Source organism: Callorhinus ursinus, unplaced genomic scaffold (genome assembly GCF_003265705.2).
Source record: "Callorhinus ursinus isolate GAN/ISIS: 27379988/994484 unplaced genomic scaffold, GSC_fseal_2.0 scaffold1, whole genome shotgun sequence".
Taxonomy (NCBI): Eukaryota; Metazoa; Chordata; class Mammalia; order Carnivora; family Otariidae; genus Callorhinus; species Callorhinus ursinus.
Genome location: NW_027397063.1, coordinates 145,910,564 through 145,922,456, shown reverse-complemented (window position 1 = coordinate 145,922,456; position 11,893 = coordinate 145,910,564). Strand labels below are relative to the sequence as shown.

The 11,893-nt window shown below is 39.8% G+C and overlaps 1 long non-coding RNA gene across 1 annotated transcript; it reads right to left on the bottom strand.

The window, feature by feature from the left end:
* Positions 1-2,752: 2,752 nt before the first annotated feature.
* LOC141371570 (uncharacterized) lies at positions 2,753-11,490 on the bottom strand. Its single transcript, XR_012376641.1, has 2 exons — positions 11,393-11,490; positions 2,753-2,825 (listed from the first exon to the last, which is right to left on the bottom strand). It is a non-coding gene; the product is annotated as an uncharacterized lncRNA (long non-coding RNA).
* Between the last annotated feature and the right edge of the window lie 403 nt (positions 11,491-11,893).

Genomic DNA, 11,893 nt, shown 5'->3' with positions numbered 1-11,893 from the left:
ATGTTTAACTGTAAATAGCAAAAGCCATTCCTTTCAAAATCAGGACCATGACTAGAAATGCCCACCAGCACCAGTTCTATCAGAGCTGGTAGAAAAAGACAAGATTTTTAAATAAAAGATATAATGAATTCAACAAAGTTGCAGGATACAAAGTCAATACACAAAAATCAGTTGCATTTCTACATACTAACTATGAATAATCTAAAAAAATTTAAGAAAACTTCCATTTACAATAACATCAGGAAGAATAAAATTCTGAGAATAAACTTAATCTAGCAGGTCAAAGACTTGTATTCTAAAAACTATAAAATGTTACTGAAAGTAATTAAAGAAGACACAAATAAATGGAAAGCATCCCATGTTCATGGATTGAAAGACTAAATAATAAGATATTGAATTACCCAATCAATCTACACATTTAATGTTATCCCTATCAAAAATCCAAAGGTGTATTTTGCAGAAATAGAAAAAAAACCACCCTGGGGCACCTGGGTGGCTCAGTCCATTAAGCGTCCGACTCTTGATTTCAGCTCAGGTCATGATCTCAGGGTTGTGAGATCAAGCCCTGCATCACACTCTGTGCTGGGTGTGAAGCCCGCTTAAGATTCTCTCTCTCTCTGCCCCTCCCTCCTCTAATAAGTAAATAGATAGAAGGATAATTAATAATTTTTAAAAATCCCCCCTCCTAAAACTCATATGGAATCTAAGGAACCCTGAAATGGTCAATCTTGAAAAAGAAGAACAAAGTTGGAGGTCTCACACTTCCTGATTTTAAAACTTATTATAAAGCTACAGTAATCAAAACAGTGTGATACCGGCATAAAGGCAGACATATAGACCAATGAACTAGAATAGAGAGCCCAGAAATAAATCCTCACATATATAGTCAAATAATTTTCAAAAAGGGTGCACGATCATTCAATAAGGAAAGGACAAGTCTTTTCAACAAATGGTTCTAGGAAAACTGGATATCCTGGTGCAGAAGAATAAAGCTGGATCCTTAGCTTCACCATATACAAAAATTGACTCAAAATAGGTCAAAGACCTAAATATAAAAGGTAAAACTATAAAATTCATACAAGAAAACATAGTGGAAAGGCTTCAGGACAATGGATTTGACAGTGATTTCTTAAAGATGACACCAAAGACACAGGTAACAAAAATAAAAATAGATTAAAGGACTATACCAAAATATAAAACTTCTGTGCATTAAAGGACACAATCAACAGAGGGAAAAAGCAATCTACAGAATGGGAGAAGCTATTTGCAAGTTATACATCTGATAAGAAGTAATATCCAAAACATATAAAGAACTACTACAACTCAACAACAGAAAAAACAATCTTATTGGTGGTACTGGTACAAGGATAGAAAATAGAAACAGAATAAAGTATCCAGAAATGAACTTCACTGACTGTTCCAGAGACAGACTAAATATGTTTTTTATTATTTAAAAAATCTCCAATAATGTCCTACTCCCCAGAAACCTTATGTGTGAAACCCCATGTGTGAAATCAACCACCCTCCCCCCAAAGACACTAACATAACAATATAACTAGAGATACTGCTAATAGGTTAAAACCCAGAGGAAAGCTATCACCTCCAAATGCCCCCAAGAGATACTTCATCACCCAAGAGTACAATTCTTCAGGGTTGGAGGTGCCTGGGTGGCTCAGTCAGTTGAGTGCCCAACTCTTGGTTTGGGCTCAGGTCATGATTTCAGGGTTGTGGGATCGAGCCCCACATCAAGCCCTGTATCGGGCTTCACCTCGGGTATGGAGCCTGCTTAAGATTCTCTTTCTCTCCCTCTTCACCTCCACTGCACTCAAAAAAAAATTTTTCAATTTAAAAATAAAAAATTAAACCATTCTTCAGGGCATATTCTCTATACCACCTCCCACCCCACGCAACCAACACACACACACACCACCAAATCCTGTCTCCAGAATAACCAATTCCCTTCTTCTACCTTTCAGTCAGTCCTGGCTGAGATTCTTCCTCCTGAACTCAATGTTCTATCCCTTCTTTGTTATACACAATTGTAGACACAAAATATATAAACACAGGTTTGTATATTTTTAAAGTATAAACAATGTTAATGTCTCATTTTACATATGAGGGGGACGGTAAGTGAAAGAGAGTAACAGAGACACAGTTACCATGGCCTTGGAGAAGTTGACAGGATGAGTTACCATGAGGAAGGAAGTGGGGAAAAAAATCATTCCTGCAGCCCTGAGAATCCTTAGGTGAGACCTGGGGAGGCAGGACGTGGCTGTGGAGACTGGGAAACAGGCTGCTGAGGGGCACCATGCTCTGTCGCTGCCATCTTGTTTTTTGGTCTAGGGGAAAAAGAAAAACAAACAAAAAAACTGTCAGAAAATAATGGCACCACAATGACCCAAATAATGGGGCCTCAAAGTGCAAACCCCAGGCTTGCAACAAAGGAAAATGAGACTACTGGGAAGCAGTGGGAGAAACCCTGGGCCATATTCCTTTAGGGTTACTCCCCCCTCACTGCTCCCAGGTGTCAAACACTATCTCTCCCATCCCTGAGAAATAGATATCCCTTCCTCACTCTCCCCCAGCCTCCTCCAGCCCTGCCACTTCCCTGACACTCCCACATCAACACTCAGGCCCAGAATCTGCTCAAATGTTAGCCCCACAGGGCTCAGGGTTGGGATGTACTAAGCCTCCCTGAGTGCCAGAAGTCAATGTGGAGAGGCAGATGAAATAGGAATGGCTGAGCATTTACCTTACATCCACGTGGCCACCGTGGTTCTCTTGTGCCATAATATTTAAGAAGATTTCAAGATAAGAATTGATACCTAATATAAAACAAAATGCATTTTTAATCAAAAAACATCTTTCATACATTATCAAAGATACTTTAAAACAGAATGTAGAGGGGTGCCTGGCTGGCTCAGTTGGTACAGCACATGACTTTTGATCTTGGGGTTGTAGTTTTGAGCCCCATGTTGGGTGTAGAAATTACTTTAAAAAAATAAAATCTTTAAAAAAAGTTATGTAGAAAACATTAACTTTCACTCTTTTCTGAAAATATTTAAACTTTATATAATAACACAATATGATAGTGAAGATATTATCAAGCAAAAATGTGTGTGTGTGTGTTAGCTTATGTGTGTGTGTGCCTGTATAAATATACTTTTGGGTACAAAAATTATTACATGGGCGATACTCACACCTACACAATGGCCTGAACTAATAATAAGCAAATGTAATAAGAGTTATCCAAGGTACAACGGTACGTCTTGATCATAAAAGCCCTGGCTCCTTCATATGTTTTTTGAACCTGGGCTCATTTTACTTTATGAGACAAGAGCACGGTGTTAGCAGTTCTAAGATGTATTTGAATATCTTGGTTTATTGAAGGAGGAAATGAAGAGGGGCTGTAATCAGTTACTGACTGCTGGAAAAGAATCACTCCTGCATATAATTGAGAAGTGGAACCAATTTGGTCAAAAGTGTCAGTCAAGCTACATTAAGCATATTTTAACATACAAAACTGATTTTAGAATCATGAAACAGGGGCGCCTGGGTGGCTGAGTCAGTTAAGTGTCCAACTCTTGATTTTGGCTCAGGTCATGATCTCAGGGTTGTGAGATCAAGCCCTGCATCAGGCTCAGCGCTGGGCGTGGAGTTTGCTTGGGATTCTCTCTCCCCCTCTCCTTCTGCCCCTCCCCCACCTCTCTCTCCCTCTCTAAAAAAATTTAAAAATAAAAATAGAATCATGAAACAAATGCATTTTCCACTTCACGGGCAAATCTGATAATCAACTAAGTTTTGCAAATAAGGGAATAACCATATTAGAATTATACTATTAAAACTCACCCATTTAGAAGGGGGGGAATTGGAGGGAGAGATGAACCATGAGAGACTATGGACTCTGAGAAACAAACTGAGGGTTCTAGAGGGGAGGGGGGTGGGGGCATGGGTTAGCCTGGTGATGGGTAGAGGGCACGTATTGAATGGAGCACTGGGTGTTATATACAAACAATGAATCATGGAACACTACATCAAAAACTAATGATGTAATGTATGGTGATTAACATAATAAAATAAAATTAAAAAAAAACTCACCCATTTAGTATGTTTTAAAATGCTTTAGCTTCTTTCAGTTTCTCTAAGAATTTCTGTTTGGCACTTCTATTGCCTCCAGAATTGACTCTCACTCCATACTCACTGTCACATCCTCATCTGCATACTAGGACCTCTCATGGGTTGTAATGTAAGCAGTTTTTAGTTCAATCTTATTTTATATCTAACTTTTTTTGATGTTAAATACCTGTTTATTTTTTTCCTTTAAAATTTTTTATTGTTATGTTAATCACCATACATTACATCATTAGTTTTTGAGGTAGTGTTCCATGCTTCCTTGTTTGTGCATAACACCCAGTGCTCCTCGCAGAATGTGCCCTCTTTAATACCCATCACCAGGCTAACCCATCCCCCCACCCCCCTCCCCTTTAGAACCCTCAGTTTGTTTTTCAGAGTCCATCGTCTCTCATGGTTCGTCTCCCCCTCCGATTTACTCCCCTTCATTCTTCCCCTCCTGCTATCTTCTTCTTTTTTTTTTTTTTTAACATATATTGCATTATTTGTTTCAGAGGTACAGATCTGTGATTCAACAATCTTGCACAATTCACAGCGCTCACTGTAGCACATACCCTCCCCACTGTCTATCACCCAGCCACCCCATCCTTCCCACCCCCCCACCATATATCTAACATTTAGATTCAGAAGTTCAAAATGAATTTGGAGTGTCCAAAGAATATTATCATTCTTAGATGTGTGGAAAATTTATATATGAAAATATATTCCTTCTCATGAAATTGAGATCTAAGTTTCAGAATTCTTACATATGATCACCAACAATATCAAGATGATCACGAACACACCCACACACCTTATGGTTTAGCAGTCATAGTTTATTATGATAGAGCTTGGAATATTTGGGGAGAAAATCTTACTGTAACCTAAAACCTAGAAAAATTCACATAATTAATTTCATGATAAAGATATTACCCCAGCTGTTACATCATATTGCAGATCTTTATTACTGTTCTTGTCCCCAAACTAAAATGTAATGCTTCATTTTGGCAGTTATTTTAAGGGCCACAGCCTGATTGATTATATGCATGTGTAGCCCTGTCATTATAGAGTTCAGAATTAAAAAGTTAAAAATAGATAGAATGTACTCATTTAAAATAAACTGAAAGTTGGGATGCCCAGGGGGCTTAGTCAGTTAAGCATCCAACTCTTGATTTCAGCTCAGGTCACCATCTCAGGGTTGTGAGACTGAGCCCCACGTTGGGCTCTGTGTTAGGCGTGGATACTGCTTAAGATTCTCTCTCTCTCTCTCTCTCTCCCTCTGCCCCTCCCGCCTCCGCTTGTGTGTGTGTGTGCACATGTGCTTTCTCTCTCTTTAAAAATAAAGGAGGGCACTTGATGTAATGAGCACTGGGTGATATATACAACTGATGAATCACAAAATTCTACTTCTGAAAATAAATAAATAAAATAAACTCAAAGTCATATATGAAAACTAAATACTGATATTGAGTTGGATCAAAAATTTGTGTGTGTATATATATAGTATAGTGGTTCCCAAAGTATGGTTCTAGGATCCCTAACGGGCTCCAACATTCTTTCAAGCTGTCCGGTATTTTTTTTTTTTTTTTAAGATTTTATTTATTTATTTGACAGAGAGAGAGAGAGAGAGCACAAGTAGGCAGGCAGGCAGGCAGGCAGAGGCAGAGGGAGAAGCAGGCTCCCCGCTGAGCAGGGAGCCCGATGTGGGGCTCGATCCCAGGACCCTGGGATCATGACCTGAGCCGAAGGCAGACGCTTAACCGACTGAGCCACCCAGCCGCCCCTGTCCGGTATTTTTTGTAATACTATTAAGCTAAATAATTTTACCTTTTCTCTCTCTATAAAGTGCATGGTGAGAGACGCCTGGCTGGCTCAGTTGGAGGAGCATGCGACTCTTATTCTTGGTGTCTTGAGTTTGAGCCCCACATGGGGTGTAGAGATTACTTAATTAAAAAATTTTTAAAAAGGATACCACCACAAAAGTAAAAAGAGAAGCCACAGAATGGAAAAAAAAATATTTGTAATTCATCTATCTGATATGGGACTTGTATCCAGAATATATAAAAATGCTTATGACTCAGTAGGAAGACAAATAACCAAATATAGTATTGGAGAAAGGAGCTAATACACATTTCTCCAAAGATGAGATACAAACAGCTAATAAGCACATGAAAAGACGGTCAACATCATTAACCATCAGGGAAATGTAAATCAAAACTCCAATGATTTACAACTTCACATCCTCTAGGATGGTTATAAACAAAAAAACAAATAGTAAGAAGTGTTGGCAAGGATTGATGAGATTGGAACCCTCATATATTACTAGTGGGAATGAAAAATGGTGTTGCCACTTTGGAAAACAGTTTGGCAATTCCCCAGTTAAAATGAGTTACCATATGACCCAGCAATTCCACTCCTAGGTATACATCCAAAAGAAATAAAAACATATATCCATATAAAAACTTGCACATGAAGGTTCATAGAAACATTATTCATAATAGCCAAAAAGGGGTAAACAATCTAAATGCCTATCAAATGATGAATAGATTAAAATGTAGTATATCCATACCATGGAATATTATTCAACTATAAAAAGGAATAAAATACTAGTACAGTTACATCATGGATAAGCCTTTAAAACATGGTAAGTGAAAAAAGCGAGTCACAAAAAAACAGATATTATTCCATATATATATATATATATATATATATATATATATATATATATCCAGAAGAGGCAAATCTATAAAGGCAGAAAGATGAATGGTTACATAGGATTGGGGCAGAAAAGAGTGAGAGAATAGTGAGTGACTGCTAATAGGGTATGGGGTTTCTTCTGGGGGTGATGACAATGTTTCTAAAATTGTAATAATGGGGGGAGGTGGGCGGGGGGATGGGTTAAATGGGTGATATTAAAGAGGGCACTTGTGATGAGCACTGGGTGCTGTATGTAAGTGTTGAACCACTAAATTCTACTCCTTAAACTAAAAAAAATAAAATAAAATGTGATAATCATTGCACAACTCTTTCAATATATAAGAAACCACAGAATTGTACATTTTAAAAAGGTGAATTTAGGAGTATGTGAATTATATCTAAATGAAACTGTTAAATATGCACAAAAGTCAGCACCCTTATTTTGACTACATGATCTACCCTTAATATTCTAACTTCATTTCCCACTATCTCCCCTTTCTCTCTCTGGTCTACCTTTGCTTCAAAGATGCCAAGCATGTTGCTACCTCAGGTCTTTTGCATTTGGTGTTTCCTGCTTCAAATACTTGTCTTTCAGATATGTACAGTAAACTGTCTCATTTGCTTCAAGTTTTTACCAAAAAATTACTTTCCCATTTTTAAAATTTCAACCCCCTTATATGTTCTCTCAATCTCCACTCTGCTTTTCTTTTTCTTCTTCACATTTCTTAATATTTAAATACTATTCTATTTTCTTACTTATTTTCTCATACTTTTGAAATTAGCTAAATGAGTCCAAAAAATTTTGCCTGATTGCTAAATACTATACATTCAGCCCATAGAACAGCATTATACATACAGAATCTCAAGATTGTATGTTAAGTGAGTATCTTTACAATATAAGTGGTTTATATATAAAGGTACAAGAAAAACACTAAGACTTCAATATTGGGCAAAATGAAAAAAGATAACTCACAGAAGAGGAAATGCAATTAGTAATAAATCATGATGGAATAATTTCAATATTATATCCAGTGGAAAATGGAAAAAGTGATCTGAGATACCACTTAGCCTATCATATTCACCATATTTTAAACGGTAATAAAATCATGCTAATGCTATGTATCAAATGTCCTAAAATGATCCAGTAATCCCATTTCCAGTTATCTTTTCTTAGAAAACAATCCAGGGGCACCTGGGTGACTAAGACGGTTAAGTGTCCGACTCTTGATTTCGGCTCAGGTCATGATCTCTGGCTCAGGAGATTGAGCCCTGTGACAGCCTCCATGGTCAGCAGGGAGTTGGCTTGAGGATATTCTCTCTCCTCTCCCTCTGCCCCTCTTCTGCCCTGCCCCCATCACTCTCTCTGGAAAATGAATCTTAAAAAAGGGGGGGGCACTTGGGTGGCTCAGTTAAGCGTCCACCTTCAGCTCAGGTCATGACCCCAGGGTCCTGGGATCAAGCCCTGCATCGGGCTCCCTGCTCAATGGGGAGCCTGCTTCTCCCTCTCCCTCTGCCCCTCCCCTGCCCCCTCATGCTTTATCTCATGCGCACTGTAATAAATAAAAAATCTTAAAAAAAAAAGGAAAAGAAACAAAAGAAAACAATCCAAAGACAGAAACGATTTTATGTACAGATGATCACTGCAGTTTTATGTGGTATGCCAAAAGAGAGAAAACAAATGAAATCCCCAAAATAGTGAAACATTTAAACTGAGGAACAACAACTATATTTAGTTACTAAAATTATGTTTCTAAGGCACCTGGCTGGTTCTGTTGGAAGAGCATGCAACTCTTGATCTTGGGGTTCTAAATTCAAGTCCCATGTTGGGTATAAAACTTAAAAATACAAAATCTTTTAAAAAGATGTTTCTGAAAATTATGAATAAATGAAAATGCTTACATATGTAATGAAACAAAACACACCATAAAGCTCTACAAAGTGATACTATATAATTAAACTATAATGACTTGATGGAATATCACAGAGCCACAAAGAAATTATGATATTGTTATAGGGCAATTTGCCAATTTAAAATATGCATATACTTTCAAATATAAATCTTTTCCTAGAAATTCAAAGTGTGACCAATTCTCCTTCATAAGAATTAATATTCATTCATTGATTCAACAATTTAGACTGAGCATAACTTATACTGAGCATCTCCTATATGATGGGCAGTGTGCTGGACAATGGGGATTTAAAGATGAATATTAATTATCTCAGGGTAAAAGATCATAGATCAGTGGGGGAGATAAAGATATGATAATACAGTATTTGAAATAGAGTTGGATAGAATTTTGTTCTACAGTAGAAAAGTAACTGTTTGTTGGAATGAACAAAGGCTTCTGAGAAAGCTGATATTTGCTAGCTATATTGCTCAAATGAAGAATGCATGAGCTAAAGACTATTTCCCAAGGTAAAGAAAACTGTGGGACCAGAAGCAAGGAGTGGAGAAAGGACAGACATCTTTTTTTATTAAGATTTTATTTATTCATTTGAAAGAGAGAAAGAGAGAGCACAAGGAGGGGGAGGGGGAGAGGGAGAAGCAGACTCCATGAGGGAGGGAGCCGGACTTGGGGCTCAATCCCAGGACCTGGAGATCACAACCTGAGCCAAAGGCAGACGCTTCATGGATTGAGCCACCCAGGCGCCCCCAAGGACGGACATCTTGTTTGCAGATGGTAAAAAGTTTAGTGTGGCAGAGCATAATAATGGTAATTGAGAGGCTGAAGTTACTGCTGGCCATCAGTATCCTTTTCAAATATGAAAAGCCATAATCTAATCAATCTTGTTCTCACATTGACATGAATAACACGGACAAAAACAGAATCCTTATAGATGAACTACTGAGTGTTTACTTTGTGATAAACATTCTACTGAGCATATATCTACTGTCTGTTTCAATTCTCACAATAACTCGGTGAGGTAGCTTGTTTCATCATCTTTCATTATGTTGATAGGGAAACAGATACACACAGATTAGCAGCCATGCCAACATCATAAAGCTGCTAAGTGATGGAGTCTAGATTAATACTCAGTGCCTGAGTGATCTTTTCTTCCCCTCAGATCTGGCTAAGAAGAGTCAACCCACATCACTTCAGGATATACCATGGGTCCACAAAGAACCCCAACCTCTCCTGAAAACAAGTATTGATACATGCAAGAATTTGGCTGGACTGCAAAGTAATTATACCAAATGAAAAATGTGGGTCTCGGGCGCCTGGGTGGCTCAGTTGGTTAAGCGACTGCCTGCGGCTCAGGTCATGATCCTGGAGTCCCGGGATCGAGTCCCACATCGGGCTCCCCGCTCAGCAGGGAGTCTGCTTCTCCCTCCGACCCTCTTCCCTCTCGTGTTCTCTGTCTCTCATTCTCTCTCTCTCAAATAAATAAATAAAATCTTAAAAAAAAAAAGAAAAAAGAAAAACGTGGGTCTCAAAAGGTTACAAACTGTAGGGTTCCATTTTTATAACATGCTCGAAATGACAAAATTACAGAGACTAAGAACAGGTTAGTGTTGGGGCGCCTGGGTGGCTCAGTCATTAAACGTCTGCCTTTGGCTCAGGTCATGATCCCAGGATCCTAGGATCAGCCCCACATCAAGCTCCCTGCTCCGCGGGAAGCCTGCTTCTCCCTCTCCCGCTCCCCCTGCTTGTGCTCCCTCTCTCACGGTGTCTCTCTCTATCAAATAAATAAATAAAATCTTAAAAAAAAAAAAAGAACAGGTTAGTGGTTGTCAGGTGTTATCTCATAGGTAGCCCTTAGAAACATTCTATGAGGTGGTCAACTCCCGTTTCCTTGATCTTTTGAGTTCCTGATGGTTTTCTTCTACCTCAAAATCAGTCTTCTTTTTCTTCCAAGAATGCTGCTATAGCTCCTTCTTGGAGCTTAATCCTAACCATTCTTCCTTCCAATCAAGTGAGGAGACACCAGCCAATTTTCTCTTTGCACCCAAGGGGTGCAAAGGGGACCTTATATAGGCTAATGCACAATTTCTCAAACTCAGAAGAACCAAATATGCATTATTTTCTAATTATGAACAAATGCATCATGTGAAGTCAAGAAGAGGCCAAAATGGGGCGCCTGGGTGGCTCAGTCAGTCTGACTTGGGCTCAGGTCATGATCCCAGGATCCTGGGATCAAGCCCAGCATCAGGCTCCTTGCTCAGCAGGAGGCCTGCTTCTCCCTCTGTCTGCTGCTCCCCCTGCTTGTGCTCTCTCTGTCTCTCTCTCTCTCTGACAAATAAATAATAAAATCTTAAAAAAAAAAAAAGCCACATGTTCATCAAAGGGCAAATCCTATTACTACAAAGGGGATCTATGGCTGATTACTGATCTTAATCCTCCCAGGCCCTTGGTAAACCTTAGAAGCCAGGTAAGACCTGGGCTCCAACAGCCCCAACCACACCTCTCAGCCCGTCCCAGGAGGAGAACCAGCTCAGGGTCGCTGGCCAGGAGATTTCTATTACCTGAGGCAGATTTGGGGGTGGGGGAAATGAGGTCAGGTCACCTGCCAGTTGACCCTCAGCACAGCCTCCCCTTCCCCGCAACCTGGAAACTGGTTACCTGCTGCTCCCCAGCCCAGTTACCTGTCAGTACCCAACGAGTCTGAAAAGGAACATTGTGGTGGTGGACGGTTAAAGGCCACCCCAGTTCTCAGGTCACAACTAGGGGCGCATCTGAGCACGTGCTTAGCACAGCCAATCAGAGGTAAGGGAGAACTGATGGCCGCCTCCGAGTGGCTGGCCTTGGAGGCGTGAGTCTCACAGCCAATCAGAGCCAAATGAGCTCTGAAGCCCGCCTCCAGGGGGCATGTCCTTCGACGGCCTGCCCAGACAGCTAGCTGCAGGAGCGGCATTGGGGTGATGTGTCTGGGGGTGCCGGCCTTGTGGCTAGTGAAGGGCAAGAAAAGGAGGCAAGTCTTAGGGGCTCATCTGGGGTGAGAGCCACGGGAATATCTATAGGTCTCACCCTTGTGCTCTATCAGGGCTCAGCGCCATGAAGAAATAATAGGATGCTGAGAACTACGGAAGAGCCCAGCCTGATTCACACTGTTCCTTTTGCCATAAATGCCCTCTTGCGTTCCTTCG